The sequence below is a fragment of the Musca autumnalis genome, unplaced genomic scaffold (assembly GCF_047663935.1).
Source record: "Musca autumnalis isolate F117 unplaced genomic scaffold, ASM4766393v1 scaffold_3, whole genome shotgun sequence".
Taxonomy (NCBI): domain Eukaryota; kingdom Metazoa; phylum Arthropoda; class Insecta; order Diptera; family Muscidae; genus Musca; species Musca autumnalis.
The window spans coordinates 239,228,324-239,245,194 of NW_027411866.1; the positions used below are offsets into that span (position 1 = coordinate 239,228,324).

General features: G+C 38.7%; 1 protein-coding gene across 1 annotated transcript in view; it reads left to right on the forward strand.

Annotated features, from left to right (window-relative positions):
- Nucleotides 1-16,871, forward strand: part of sn (fascin domain-containing protein singed) — a 116,943-nt gene that overhangs the window by 12,228 nt on the left and 87,844 nt on the right. The window contains exon 2 of the mRNA XM_073977429.1: nt 10,900-10,958. The gene's annotated coding sequence lies outside the window, so the exon portion shown is untranslated. The remainder of the gene's footprint in view (nt 1-10,899; nt 10,959-16,871) is intronic.

The following is a 16,871-nucleotide window of genomic DNA, read 5'->3' on the forward strand; positions in this document are numbered from 1 at the left end:
AATTGAGTTTTCTATAGGAAAACTTGTATTCAGCCTGGCTGAATTGAGTTTTCTATAGGAAAACTTGTATTCAGCCTGGCTGAATTGAGTTTTCTATAGGAAAACTTGTATTCAGCCTGGCTGAATTGAGTTTTCTATAGGAAAACTTGTATTCAGCCTGGCTGAATAGAGTTTTCTATACGAAAACTTGTATTCAGCCTGGCTGAATAGAGTTTTCTATACGAAAACGTGTATTCAGCCTGGCTGAATAGAGTTTTCTATACGAAAACTTGTATTCAGCCTGGCTGAATAGAGTTTTCTATACGAAAACTTGTATTCATATTCAGCCTGGCTGAATAGAGTTTTCTATACGAAAACTTGTATTCAGCCTGGCTGAATAGAGTTTTCTATACGAAAACTTGTATTCAGCCTGGCTGAATAGAGTTTTCTATACGAAAACGTGTATTCAGCCTGGCTGAATAGAGTTTTCTATACGAAAACTTGTATTCAGCCTGGCTGAATAGATTTTTCTATACGAAAACTTGTATTCAGCCTGGCTGAATAGATTTTTCTATACGAAAACTTGTATTCAGCCTGGCTGAATAGAGTTTTCTATACGAAAACTTGTATTCAGCCCGGCTGAATAGAGTTTTCTATACGAAAACTTGTATTCAGCCTGGCTGAATATATAGGGAAACTTGTATTCAGCCTGCCTGAATAGAGTTTTCTATAGGGAAACTTATATTCAGCCTGGCTGAATAGAGTTTTCTATAGGGAAACTTGTATTCAGCCTGGCTGCATAGAGTTTTCTATAGGGAAACTTATATTCAGCCTGGCTGAATAGAGTTTTCTATAGGAAAACTTGTATTCAGCCTGGCTGAATAGAGTTTTCTATAGGAAAGCTTGTATTCAGCCTGGCTGAATAGAGTTTTCTATAGGAAAGCTTGTATTCAGCCTGGCTGAATAGAGTTTTCTATAGGAAAGCTTGTATTCAGCCTGGCTGAATTGAGTTTTCTATAGGAAAGCTTGTATTCAGCCTGGCTGAATTGAGTTTTCTATAGGAAAACTTGTATTCAGCCTGGCTGAATTGAGTTTTCTATAGGAAAACTTGTATTCAGCCTGACTGAATTGAGTTTTCTATAGGAAAACTTGTATTCAGCCTGGCTGAATTGAGTTTTCTATAGGAAAACTTGTATTCAGCCTGGCTGAATTGAGTTTTCTATAGGAAAACTTGTATTCAGCCTGGCTGAATTGAGTTTTCTATAGGAAAACTTGTATTCAGCCTGGCTGAATTGAGTTTTCTATAGGAAAACTTGTATTCAGCCTGGCTGAATTGAGTTTTCTATAGGAAAACTTGTATTCAGCCTGGCTGAATTGAGTTTTCTATAGGAAAACTTGTATTCAGCCTGGCTGAATTGAGTTTTCTATAGGAAAACTTGTATTCAGCCTGGCTGAATTGAGTTTTCTACGGCTGAATAAAACAAAAACGATATTCAGCCGGGCTGAATTAATGTTTCTTTCTCTAAAGACAGGTTTTTGGTGAAATTTGTAATTTTATTACAAATTTCCTTTCAAATATTTGGGTTGATTTTGAAATTTATTGTTTAAATCCCTGGATGTGAATTTATGATCCTAAGCAATCTAGGGTTCCAAGAGCTTTTGGTATTTCCTTTGAATATAATTTATGTGCCGCCATAAAATAGGGGAATGTCACAGAATTTCGTATTGGATTTTCAATGATTTGATAGTTTCCGTTTTGAAACCGGAAATCAGGTACACACTGAAATGTTATTGCCCCCCACTATACCTCCTCGAGAAGCTAAGAAATACAAAGCTTGCTACAAAAACACTAGGCTAGTCAAAGCAAGTTATTGATGATGACATTTCAGTAGTGGCTAAAGGAAAGAACAGTGGCGGACTGTCGTCTGAAGCGCAGCGGACGTACTCAAACGCAATCACATTTTGTAGCGTTTTAATGGTTTCTTGAGACACTTTGAATGGTTGCACGGTTGCTCATCGAATGCATTTATGCATTTTAAATGGATTGTATGCTCACAAACATAGCTGACACTCAGACCGGGCTTGGCGATGTGTTGCCGGCATTTCAGCTTGAATTTGTGTTGTTGCTGCTATTCTTTGTTGTTGATTGGGGGTTTAAGGAAATGTCAAAGAACTGCTGTTTCGTTTTTTTTTCTGTTAAGCAATCACAAAAATAGCAACAGAAGAAGGTTGAAAGGAAACGGAATGAGCAACCGCCAGAAGTAGAAGAATATCGTAAAAAATGCATATGTTTTATATTTATTTACTGACTAACTCCTCTTCAGCCGTTTCCAGAGTTGGGGTGGTGAAACACATTTAAATGCTTAGTGTGCATAATCGCTACAGAGTTGTTGTTGTTATTGTTGCTCGACATGGTTTATGGTTTATTTTTACTTTGAAATTTATGGCCAATGTTTTTTTGTGTCTTTCCCAAGAAGTTATGGGGAAACGCCCTTGAAAGCCTAGGCTATTTTTAAACAAGAATTCTAGCAGTTTTCAATGTAAAAATGTAGAAGATTTCCTATCGATACTTGTATTCAGCCAGGCTGAATAGCAAATTTCCTGTGGAAACTTGTATTCAGCAAGGCTGAATAGCAAATTTCCTATGGAAACTTGTATTCAGCAAGGCTGAATAAGAAATTTCCTATGGAAACTTGTATTCAGCCAGGCTGAATAGCAAATTTCCCATGGAAACTTGTATTCAGCCAGGCTGAATAGCATATTTCCTATGGAAACTTGTATTCAGCCAGGCTGAATAGCAAATTTCCTATGGAAACTTGTATTCAGCCAGGCTGAATAGCAAATTTCCTATGGAAACTTGTATTCAGCCAGGCTGAATAGCAAATTTCCGAGGGAACCTGGTATTCAGCCAGGCTGAATAGCGAATTTCCCATGGAAACTTGTATTCAGCCAGGCTGAATAGCAAATTTCCTGTGGAATTTTGTATCCAGCCAGGCTGAATAGCAAATTTCCCATGGAAACTTGTATTCAGCCAGGCTGAATAGCAAATTTCCCATGGAAACTTGTATTCAGCCAGGCTGAATAGCAAATTTCCCATGGAAACTTGTATTCAGCTAGGCTGAATAGCAAATTTCCCATGGAAACTTGTATTCAGCCAGGCTGAATAGCAAATTTCCCATGGAAACTTGTATTCAGCCAGGCTGAATAGCAAATTTCCCATGGAAACTTGTATTCAGCCAGGCTGAATAGCAAATTTCCCATGGAAACTTGTATTCAGCCAGTCTGAATAGCAAATTTCCTGTGGAATTTTGTATTCAGCCAGGCTGAATAGCAAATTTCCCATGGAAACTTATATTCAGCCAGGCTGAATAGCAAATTTCCCATGGAAACTTATATTCAGCCAGGCTGAATAGCAAATTTCCCATGGAAACTTATATTCAGCCAGGCTGAATAGCAAATTTTCCATGGAAACTAGTATTCAGCCAGGCTGAATAGCAAATTTCCCATGGAAACTTGTATTCAGCCAGGCTGAATAGCAAATTTCCCATGGAAACTTGTATTCAGCCAGGCTGAATAGCAAATTTCCTATGGAATTTTGTATTCAGCCAGGCTGAATAGCAAATTTCCTATGGAATTTTGTATTCAGCCAGGCTGAATAGCAAATTTCCTATGGAATTTTGTATTCAGCCAGGCTGAATAGCAAATTTCCTATGGAGTTTTGTATTCAGCCAGGCTGAATAGCAAATTTCCTGTGGAAACTTATGTTCAGCCACGCTGAATAGCAAATTTCCTGTGGAAACTTATGTTCAGCCACGCTGAATAGCAAATTTCCCATGGAAACTTATGTTCAGCCACGCTGAATAGCAAATTTCCCATGGAAACTTGTATTCAGCCACGCTGAATAGCAAATTTCCCATGGAAACTTGTATTCAGCCACGCTGAATAGCAAATTTCCCATGGAAACTTGTATTCAGCCACGCTGAATAGCAAATTTCCCATGGAAACTTGTATTCAGCCACGCTGAATAGCAAATTTCCCAGTGAACCTGGTATTCAGCCAGGCTGAATAGCAAATTTCCCATGGAAACTTGTATTCAGACAGGCTGAATAGCAAATTTCCTATAAGAGCCTTAATGTTGCCGCTCTATATTAGGATTATGTTTGGATTTATGCTTTAAATTGCCCCCATAGCTCACATTTATCTTCATTATCCTGCTTCCCCACCTCTTCAGGTGATTCAGCAAATGTTGTTACGGACTTTCACTTTTTGGCCATTAAGAACAACCCTTAATTTGACAACTTCAACAACTAAAATACATAATTTGTTGACACACTACGGCAGACACAGTGTGGAAGTTATTAATGTGGGATGGGTGGAGTGGCAGTTGCTGGGAGGGTGTTAAGTTGTTTTTTACATTACATTTATCAAAATCTACAACACCACTGCAAATGACTTGGAGAACGTGCAGAAATTTTAGAAGATTTTGAGGTGTGTATTGCGGGGTTCGAAGAAACCAGGCAATACACCCCCACAGCGTTTAGTGTGAAATCACCCCAGCTGAATGAGAAAACCAAGAACCAAAGAAGGATTCGGAGAATGAAATAAAATTTAATCACCATAAAATGTAATGTGAGTTGAGTTGAAATAAAATAAATTTTGGAAATTACCAGCGAGATAATGAATGAAATAAGCCAACCTCCTTATCTGCCTCCACCCTCCTCCCTCATCAGCCACAACCACCACCTGCAGGTTTGACTTGGTTGTTTTCTGCAATTCAAGTTTCAATGGAAGTGTTGAAGTCATTCATATGTGAAGAACACATCGAAGAAAAGGTTGGTTCAAGGAAGTCCTAAATGTGGGGTGTGGTATTCTGTGCAGGTCTGCTGAGGTAATGACTCACCACGGGCGTATTTATAAAGTTTAATTTTTCACTTTCCAAACAAACCAAAAATCTTTCAATTGTATTAAAGCCAATCCCAGACATGTTTTTGCGAATCTTTTGATGACATGTCCTTGCCTCTATCCTCAAGCTAGGACAATAAACTTGATCTGAGATAACACCAAAACTTATTTGAAAAGAATACAACGCAAAAAGTAACAACGACACGAAACAGTCGCAGATGTTTTTAATTGTTTTTTCTGGGCAATTAAAATAATGGAAATAACAATTTAAAATTTGGTAGCTGAATAAGATTTTTAAAGAAAAAATAAAGATTTCAATAGTAAATCTTCCTATTCAGCCTGGCTGAATACAAATATCCATAGGAAATTTGCAATTCAGCCTGGCTGAATACAATTTTCCATAGGAAATTTGCAATTCAGCCTGGCTGAATACAATTTTCCATAGGAAATTTGCAATTCAGCCTGGCTGAATACAATTTTCCATAGGAAATTTGCAATTCAGCCTGGCTGAATACAATTTTCCATAGGAAATTTGCAATTCAGCCTGGCTGAATACAATTTTCCATAGGAAATTTGCAATTCACCCTGGCTGAATACAAAATTCCATGGAAAATTTGCTATTCAGCCTGGCTGAAAACAAAATTTCATAGAAAATTTGCTATTCAGCCTGGCTGAATACAAAATTCCATAGGAAATTTGCAATTCAGCCTGGCTGAATACAAGTTTCCATAGGAAATTTGCAATTCAGCCTGGCTGAATACAAGTTTCCATAGGAAATTTGCAATTCAGCCTGGCTGAATACAAGTTTCCATAGTAAGTTCGGCAATTCAGCCTGGCTGAATACAAGTTTCCATAAGAAAATTTGCAATTCAGCCTGGCTGAATACAAGTTTCCATTGGAAATTTGCAATTCAGCCTGGCTGAATACAAGTTTCCATTGGAAATTTGCAATTCAGCCTGGCTGAATACAAGTTTCCATTGGAAATTTGCAATTCAGCCTGGCTGAATACAAGTTTCCATAGGAAATTTGCAATTCAGCCTGGCTGAATACAAGTTTCCATAGGAAATTTGCAATTCAGCCTGGCTGAATACAAGTTTCCATAGGAAATTTGCAATTCAGCCTGGCTGAATACAAGTTTCCATAGGAAATTTGCAATTCAGCCTGGCTGAATACAAGTTTCCATAGGAAATTTGCAATTCAGCCTGGCTGAATACAAGTTTCCATAGGAAATTTGCAATTCAGCCTGGCTGAATACAAGTTTCCATAGAGAATTTGCAATTCAGCCTGGCTGAATACAAGTTTCCATAGGAAATTTGCTATTCAGCCTGGCTGAATACAAGTTTCCATAGGAAATTTGCAATTCAGCCGGTGTGAATACAAGTTCCCATAGGAAATTTGCAATTCAGCCGGTGTGAATACAAGTTCCCATAGGAAATTTGCAATTCAGCCGGGCTGAATACAAGTTTCCATAGGAAATTTGCAATTCAGCCTGGCTGAATACAAGTTTCCATAGGAAATTTGCAATTCAGCCTGGCTGAATACAAGTTTCCATAGGAAATTTGCAATTCAGCCTGGCTGAATACAAGTTTCCATAGGAAATTTGCAATTCAGCCTGGCTGAATACAAGTTTCCATAGGAAATTTGCAATTCAGCCTGGCTGAATACAAGTTTCCATAGGAAATTTGCAATTCAGCCTGGCTGAATACAAGTTTCCATAGGAAATTTGCAATTCAGCCTGGCTGAATACAAGTTTCCATAGGAAATTTGCAATTCAGCCTGGCTGAATACAAGTTTCCATAGGAAATTTGCAATTCAGCCTGGCTGAATACAAGTTTCCATAGGAAATTTGCAATTCAGCCTGGCTGAATACAAGTTTCCATAGGAAATTTGCAATTCAGCCTGGCTGAATACAAGTTTCCATAGGAAATTTGCAATTCAGCCTGGCTGAATACAAGTTTCCATAGGAAATTTGCAATTCAGCCTGGCTGAATACAAGTTTCCATAGGAAATTTGCAATTCAGCCTGGCTGAATACAAGTTTCCATAGGAAATTTGTTATTCAGCCTGGCTGAATACAAGTTTCCATAGGAAATTTGTTATTCAGCCTGGCTGAATACAAGTTTCCATAGGAAATTTGTTATTCAGCCTGGCTGAATACAAGTTTCCATAGGAAATTTGTTATTCAGCCTGGCTGAATACAAGTTTCCATAGGAAATTTGTTATTCAGCCTGGCTGAATACAAGTTTCCATAGGAAATTTGTTATTCAGCCTGGCTGAATACAAGTTTCCATAGGAAATTTGTTATTCAGCCTGGCTGAATACAAGACTGAGCAAATTAAATCGAATTACCATCTCTCCTTTTCGGTAAACATGTCAAGCAAAACAAACATGGCACCTAACAAACATTATTTTCTTTACAAGTTCAAAGGTTCCCCCTTTCAGCCATTGCTGCCACAAAGCAACTTTATGCCACAGAAATAAATAATGGAGCCGGCTGGCTATCACAATTGGTGACCCAAGTGAGTTACCCAGCAAACACTTCCGATATTATTTTCTAAGCTTCGTTTCTGAAATTTAGTTCTCATTTGGTCCAAATATTTTCTCTGGGAATTTGTACAGATGACTGGTTGCATGGTGATAGTGCGGCTAGTCATCACCAAAAATGCATCGAACAACACACATGGCGTGCCGCAAACAACAACGACGAACATCGTCCACATAACCATGTTGGGAGCAGCAGACAAACAAAACCAAACATGTAGTAATACTAACTGACACATGTTGGCAACAAATGCTCCTTTGTTGGTCTGTCTGTCGCTCCAATGTCTGCCAGTTGATCCCAGACTGGGGGGTTATCAAAGGAACAACCAAAAAAGCACAACAAAACCCCGTGGAGCGGGAGTTAGGTTAGTAACCAAACAAAGTCAGGCGCCAAAACTAACTCCCTCTGAAAAATAAATGAAACAAAAAACATGAACTGAGCACATGAGAAACGACAGACAGACGGACGGGCAGATATGACTGTATCATTGTGTCTCTATTGTAAATGCGAGATTTGTTCATGCGAAAAACTCCAGCCTATTTGTTTGGTCTCTGAGTCATTGTCGGAGTAGCCATGTTCATGGAAAACGTAACTCAATGGGGTCCTACCGATTACATGCTGCTACGTAGGAGGCAATGGTCCTTAATGTCATCACTGAAGCGAAAGAATTGTTTATTGTTCGCAGGAGCATTTCAATTTTGCGCTGGGTGCAATGATCCGAACCAAAGCACAGATACACAAATACAAAAGATGACGATAATTTTCAATGGTGCCAATCATTTTTCATTTAAATAGAGAGAGATTTCCTATGAAAACTCTTATTCAGCATGCTGAATTGCCAAATTTCCTATGGAAACTTGTACTTGTAACAAATTTCCTATGGAAACTTGTATTCAGCCAGGCTGAATAACAAATTTCCTATGGAAACTTGTATTCAGCCAGGCTGAATAACAAATTTCCTATGGAAACTTGTATTCAGCCAGGCTGAATAACAAATTTCCTATGGAAACTTGTATTCAGCCAGGCTGAATAACAAATTTCCTATGGAAACTTGTATTCAGCCAGGCTGAATAACAAATTTCCTATGGAAACTTGTATTCAGCCAGGCTGAATAACAAATTTCCTATGGAAACTTGTATTCAGCCAGGCTGAATAACAAATTTCCTATGGAAACTTGTATTCAGCCAGGCTGAATAACAAATTTCCTATGGAAACTTGTATTCAGCCAGGCTGAATAACAAATTTCCTATGGAAACTTGTATTCAGCCAGGCTGAATAACAAATTTCCTATGGAAACTTGTATTCAGCCAGGCTGAATAACAAATTTCCTATGGAAACTTGTATTCAGCCAGGCTGAATAACAAATTTCCTATGGAAACTTGTATTCAGCCAGGCTGAATAACAAATTTCCTATGGAAACTTGTATTCAGCCAGGCTGAATAACAAATTTCCTATGGAAACTTGTATTCAGCCAGGCTGAATAACAAATTTCCTATGGAAACTTGTATTCAGCCAGGCTGAATAACAAATTTCCTATGGAAACTTGTATTAAGCCAGGCTGAATAACAAATTTCCTATGGAAACTTGTATTCAGCCAGGCTGAATAGCAAATTTCCTATGGAAACTTGTATTCAGCCAGGCTGAATAGCAAATTTCCTATGGAAACTTGTATTCAGCCAGGCTGAATAGCAAATTTCCTATGGAAACTTGTATTCAGCCAGGCTGAATAGCAAATTTCCTATGGAAACTTGTATTCAGCCAGGCTGAATAGCAAATTTCCTATGGAAACTTGTATTCAGCCAGGCTGAATAGCAAATTTCCTATGGAAACTTGTATTCAGCCAGGCTGAATAGCAAATTTCCTATGGAAACTTGTATTCAGCCAGGCTGAATAGCAAATTTCCTATGGAAACTTGTATTCAGCCAGGCTGAATAGCAAATTTCCTATGGAAACTTGTATTCAGCCAGGCTGAATAGCAAATTTCCTATGGAAACTTGTATTCAGCCAGGCTGAATAGCAAATTTCCTATGGAAACTTGTATTCAGCCAGGCTGAATAGCAAATTTCCTATGGAAACTTGTATTCAGCCAGGCTGAATAGCAAATTTCCTATGGAAACTTGTATTCAGCCAGGCTGAATAGCAAATTTCCTATGGAAACTTGTATTCAGCCAGGCTGAATAGCAAATTTCCTATGGAAACTTGTATTCAGCCAGGCTGAATAGCAAATTTCCTATGGAAACTTGTATTCAGCCAGGCTGAATAGCAAATTTCCTATGGAAACTTGTATTCAGCCAGGCTGAATAGCAAATTTCCTATGGAAACTTGTATTCAGCCAGGCTGAATAGCAAATTTCCTATGGAAACTTGTATTCAGCCAGGCTGAATAGCAAATTTCCTATGGAAACTTGTATTCAGCCAGGCTGAATAGCAAATTTCCTATGGAAACTTGTATTCAGCCAGGCTGAATAGCAAATTTCCTATGGAAACTTGTATTCAGCCAGGCTGAATAGCAAATTTCCTATGGAAACTTGTATTCAGCCAGGCTGAATAGCAAATTTCCTATGGAAACTTGTATTCAGCCAGGCTGAATAGCAAATTTCCTATGGAAACTTGTATTCAGCCAGGCTGAATAGCAAATTTCCTATGGAAACTTGTATTCAGCCAGGCTGAATAGCAAATTTCCTATGGAAACTTGTATTCAGCCAGGCTGAATAGCAAATTTCCTATGGAAACTTGTATTCAGCCAGGCTGAATAGCAAATTTCCTATGGAAACTTGTATTCAGCCAGGCTGAATAGCAAATTTCCTATGGAAACTTGTATTCAGCCAGGCTGAATAGCAAATTTCCTATGGAAACTTGTATTCAGCCAGGCTGAATAGCAAATTTCCTATGGAAACTTGTATTCAGCCAGGCTGAATAGCAAATTTCCTATGGAAACTTGTATTCAGCCAGGCTGAATAGCAAATTTCCTATGGAAACTTGTATTCAGCCAGGCTGAATAGCAAATTTCCTATGGAAACTTGTATTCAGCCAGGCTGAATAGCAAATTTCCTATGGAAACTTGTATTCAGCCAGGCTGAATAGCAAATTTCCAATGGAATTTTGTATTCAGCCTGGCTGAGTTGCAAATTTCCTATGGAAACTTGTATTCAGCCCGGCTGAATTGCAAATTTCCTATGGAAACTTGTATTCAGCCAGGCTGAATTGCAAATTTCCTATGGAAACTTGTATTCAGCCAGGCTGAATTGCAAATTTCCTATGGAAACTTGTATTCAGCCAGCTGAATTGCAAATTTCCTATGGAAACTTGTATTCAGCCAGCTGAATAACAAATTTCCTATGGGAAATTTGCAATGAATTATTTTATTGCCTCTTTGCTAGCTGCTATTAGTCTCCAGCTTGTCAAACTAAACTAATTTCCTCTATAATTTAATCAATTACTAATATCATCCTATCTCTCTTGTTTCTTCTTTTTCTAGGTAAATTGCTCGTCATATTATCAGTCAATTAAGAAGCTACAACAACAGAGCAGCAGCAGGTATGTATCTCATTGTTCTTTTATTATTAAATTCCGTTAAAATGCAAAAAAGAAAAAATAACAAAATCGAACATGACATTAACAGTCAATTTGGTAAATGTCAATCATGGTTAGTGGTGAGTTGGCTTCTTCTGAAGCTACCAACAGAAGAGATAAGAATGGTGGCTCCAGGCAAACGAAACAATAAAGCAATTAACATTTTTCCCAAAATACCATCACAAAGAACAGAAAAACAAATCGATCTTTCTCTATGTCTCTGGTGAATCATGACATCGAGTGTCATTGTGTATCCATCCAGTAGCCTTCGTTTGTCAGTCATATCAGGCATTGAGTTGGTTGGGTGGGAGAGCAGATAGACAGGCCAAATGGCAGACATCAAAAGATAAAAATTTTTGCTATAAATAAATAGAATTTTCATTCAGCAATGGCAGCAGCGTCAATGCCAATTTGCGATATAAAGCTATTCCTCCTCACTCGCTCCTGTTTTCCAGAAACTTTGCTAAGGCCATGTGTTGTTGTTTTCCCGTTTTTTGCTTGATGAAGAGGAAGTAAGAAAATTTGCCTGGCATAAATATGCTAAAGACCTTTCAAGTTGAATGCTGTCTGTCATCATCGTCATCAGGAAAAGAGTTTGTGTGTGAAACATGGTTTGAAGGTGGGGGTTTAGGAGCTGCCTTAGAGAGAAGTAGACTTTTGTAAATAGAAGTTTGCTCGTATATACTGCAGCCAACCTTGTTATGTATCCACTTGCTGCCTGCATATGTGGGCCATAAAATGTCATTTATTTAAGGAAGTCAAATAAAAGGGTATTTTCCAGGGTTTAAAACCTTCAGGAAATCCATGCACTTCCGCATTAAATAAAACACATTTAAAAGGATTGACAGCTTTGGCATCCTAATTGGAACTGCAATCAGATGGACTTAACAAAATATGTCTCCAAAGGAATTAGCATGCTCCTCTTAGTCCCAATTTACATTAGCCATGTTTGCTTGCGATAATTCAAAGTGTGTTGGTGAGATATGGTGCTGATAAGCCTCTCCTCGCTCTCTCCAACAAACTGGGAATTTGATTTGAACTTACACACATAAGTTCAATTGTTCATTCCCTAAAATAAAAGCATTACACTCTTCAACGGTGTTTAAACTAATTAACAAAACGCTAGCCTCGTCGTCCGAGGATTTCGAATATGAAAAACGAGTTTATCCGTTATTTAAGAATTCTTCCAAATGTTAAAATATTTGCTAGGCATGGCTCATATCCTCAAAGGAAATTAATACAGAGGATATATGAGTTTTTTTGTTCGAATTTGTAGGAATTCTATAGTTGAATTTTCGAATTTCATCTTCCCTTTCTTCATTCATATATCAGTAGGTCGTTCATAGTTCTTTTGTCGATATAATTATTTACAGTTTGGTTCTTGTAGTTGCTAGGTTAGTGCAATCAATCGCTAGCTCATGTTAGTCCAGACAATTATCAGGTTGTTGGCTTAAATAATACAGTACAGTACGGAGTAAGGCTTAAATAATACAGTACCGTCTCACCTTGCAAATCAAGCGATCGTGCCGTGGCATCGGTGTCGAAACTACTGCTACAAGCACACAACCTAAAGGAAAAAGGGAAGTACAGGGAAGTTTAGGGAGAAATTAATCTTCACCCAACAATCTAGTGGACTGGGGGCGACCCTGACTGCATTGTGGAAAACCACAATAAAGAGGATGTCCACAAGTTGGTAGACGAAGTAGGCGAAAGTATCGCGCCTCTCTCCATGGATCATATCCTCAAAGGAAATTAATACAGAGGTTATATGAGTTTTTTTCTTGTTGGAATTTGTAGGAATTCTCTATTTGAATTTTCGAATTTCATATTCCCTTTCTTCATTCATATATCAGTAGGTCGTTCATAGTTCTTATGTCGATATAATTATTTACAGTTTGGTTCTTGTAGTTGCTAGGTTAGTGCAATCAATCGCTAGCTCATTTTATTCCAGACAATTACCAGGTTGTTGGCTTAAATAATACAGTACAATACGAAGTAGGGCTTAAATAATACAGTACCGTCTCAGCTTGTTATCAAGCGATCGTGCCGTGGCATCGTGGTGTCGAAAGGGCAGGGAATTTTAGGGAGAAATTAATCTTCAACCAACAATCAAGAGGACTGGGGGTGACCCTGACTACGTTGTGGAAAACCCTAATAAAGAGGATGACCACAAGTTGGTAGATGAAGTAGGCGAAAGTATCGCAAAATTAACAACTAGCTCAATGACGGATGTTTAAGAACAGAGAACAATGGGAAGCTCCAAAGAAGATTGTTTAAGTTCGATACATTGTTTCCTCTTACCATCATTCCAATAAATTATGTTAATTGGACGCACTTTCAAGCTTAATGAGGAAATCTTCTCTGCACTTCTTCCAGGAGACCTATTCATCTAGTTCGTATTGTAGAAGAGAGTTTCGCTATTTCCTACTACCTTTCTGGGAATCCTTATTCGCATAGTTCGAATACAGAGGTGCACATTCCAAAGCTGTGGTCGTAGTTGTTGGTCACGGCCTTATGATCGCTATTCTGCCTTCGGCGATCACACTTAGTTTTTTTTTACTATCAAAGGAGTCTCACTCCTACTATTCTCGTTTCGTTGTCGGCACACGCAAAAAGGTAATGTCTAAGAAACCCAATATGACCGACAATAAACCACCAATGTATTTCAACTGATACACTTGTCTTTTTATTTGTCTACTCTTTTATTCTGTAGAGTAAGATGGCCTTGGAGACAGCAACAGATCCGTCATCTACTTATGCCAATGTAGCCAAAAAGCTTTGCAGCGACGAGCCGACAAAACGAAATTGGATTTGGACTTACACACAGAAGTCGTCCGATCCTTCAAATAAAAACATTACATTCTTCGGTTTACAAAACGCTAGCTTCATTGCTTGAAAATTTTGAAAATGGAAAACGAGTTTATCCATTCGTTAAGAATTCTTCCAACTGTTAAATATATGGTATGGCTATATTCTTGTCTTGAAAGGAAACACATGGTGAGGCTAGATGAGTTTCTTTGTAGGAATTTATATTTTCCTTGGGATCAGTAATCGTAGGTGGTTTATAGTTCTTTGGTCAATTTAATTATTTAAGCTTGTCCTGTATGGTTTTTGTCGTTGCTAGGTTAGTGCAATCAATCGCTATCTCATTTTAGTCCAGGCAATTACCTGAATGTTGGCTTAAATAATACAGTACAGTACGGAGTAGGGCTTAAATAATGCAGTACTGTCTCACCTTGTCATCAAGCGATTGTGCCTTGGCATTTGTGTCGAAGCTGCTGATACAGGCACACAAAAAAGGGAAGGACAAGGAAGTTTAGGGAGAAATTAATCTTCACCTAACAATCAGAGGATAGGGAGCGTCTGACAGCAACATAAAAATAAATATCACCGTTGTGGAAACCCCCAACAAAAAGGATTTTCACAACGAGATTTTCAACGACGGAAGTTTAATAGGAACGTGGCGGGACTAAATAGAGAACAGTGGGATGCTCCAAAGGATGTGGCTTCTCCTTCCTATCAGTCCAATTAACTATGCTAGTTGGCCGCACTTTCAAGCTTAATGAGGAAATTTTCTCTTCACTTCTTCCAGGAGTCCTATTCGTCTAGTTCGTATTGTAGAGGAGAGCTTCGCTATTTTCTGCTACCTCTCTTGGAATCCTTATTCGCATAGTTGCGCATTCCGAATCTATGGTCGTAGTTGTTGGTCACGGCCTTATGATCGCTATTCTGCCTTCGGCGACGACACTTGTCTTTTACTATCAACGGAGTCAAACATCTATTGCTCTCGTTTCGTTGTCGGCACACGCAAAAAGGTAATGTCTAAGAAACCCAATATGACCGAAAATAAACCACCAATGTATTTGAACTGATACACTTGTCTTTTTATTTGTCTGCTCTTTTATTCTGGGTTCTCTTACCAGTATAACGCCTCTGTCCACTTCCTCAGAAGCGGCGAAGAGGACTTGATCCTCTAAAGAATAGCATACCACCAAACCGTTCAAGAAGAAAAACGCTTCCCATTTTTAAATGTCTCGCAGAGGAGACTGTCCCGACCATATTTTGTTTTCGAGTGACAAAGTGAGCGCGGGCATGAATAAGGTGAGCTGGGGACTCCGAAAGGAAATCCTGAATCTACCAGTTGATAAAGATAGCCTTGGAGACAGCAACGAGCCGACAAACCGGGATTGGATTTGGACTTACACACAGAAGTTCAGTTGTCCGATCCATCAAATAAAAACATTACATTCTTCGGTGGTGGTTAAACTATTTTACGGAACGCTAGCTTCATTGCCTGAGGATTTTGAATATGGAAAACGAGTTTATCCATTCGTTAAGAATTCTTCCAACTGTTAAAATATTTGCTATGGCCTAGACATGGCTAGGTACTTGTCCTGCTGAAAAATTCATGATGAGGCTAGATTAGTTTCTTTGTAGGAATTTATATTTTCCTTGGGATTAGTACTGGTCATTTGTTAGTTGAATTTTCGAATTGAATTTTTATTTCCATCCTAAACAATTTTATTCAGTAGGTCGTTTATAGTTCTTTGGTCAATTTAATTATTTAAGTTTGTCCTGTATGGTTTTTGTCGTTGCTAGGTTAGTGCAATCCATCGCTACCTCATTTTAGTCCAGACAATAACCTGGTTGTTGGCTTAAATAATACAGTACAGAGCGGAGTAGGGCTTAAATAATACAGTACCGTCTCAGCGATTGTGCCGTGGCATTTGTGTCGAAGCTGCTGCTGCAAGCACACAACCTAAAGAAAAATGGGAGGAGGAGATAAGGAAGTTTAGGGAGAAATTAATTTTAACCCAACAAGCATAGGACTGGGAGCGAACCAGACTCCAAGTATGTCAGCAAAAAAAGTCACCGTTGTAGAAAACTCCAATAAAGAGGATGTCCACAAGATAGTAGATGAAGTAAGCGAGAATTTCGCAAAACTAACAACGAAAAGGATTGCCGGAAGTTTATGAAGAATGAGGCTCCACTAAAGAGAGAACAGTGGGATGCTGCAAAAAAGATTGTTTAAGTTCGATACATTAGTTGTGTTCCGGAACCTGCAAAATGTTACTAATTAGTACTATTTTTCCAAGTTTTGTGCTAGAAAACCGTTCCCGTATTCCAAAAAGTAGCAAAACTTGCACTTCTCTTTAAACAAAAATGGCGGTTTATGACGCCATCTTGTGCTATTTCCCGCTAGCAAGATGAATTAGTTCGTCATCGGAATCTCGTCGATTCTCAGGGTTACCGTAACTAGTTCCACTTTAGACTCCTCACAGTGGAATCAACTGTAAACTTTAACATGGGGATGTCATAGGAGGTAACCAATTGAACCTATATGCATTACCTAAAGGTGGTATTGTACTTGTTCCATGTTTACAGTCATATACTAGTATGTTTATAATTCCTTAAATACTTATCGGCAAATTGTTGTTGTTGTTGTTGTTGTTATAGCAACGCATGTATGTTCGTTCGCGTATTATTTCAGTTATCAAGTTCCTCTGTATCCAGACTCAAGAATTCTGCAACCTGGACTGGTTGCATCCATAAAGAATGAGGAGACAGGTGAGTGGGGTTAGCTAGGCAGTTGAATAAATGCAGAGTATCGTGTGGTCCCAATCCACATGCTGGGCATATGTTGGGTGGCGTCAATTCTGGCCCAATACGAATTAAGGCGGCTGCATCGTCCGGATCTTAACTGAGCAAAAACCACTCGTGTTTGCCTTGGCAGCTGGCGTTCTTCTGCTGCGATGGATGGGGGATGGACTCCAAGTACGGCATTTACACTGTATCTTCGCACTGCTTGCGCAACCATGCTGGTGTGAATGCGATTCAAGCCTGCCTAATAGGCTCGTTGATCTAGCGGTTCTCTTT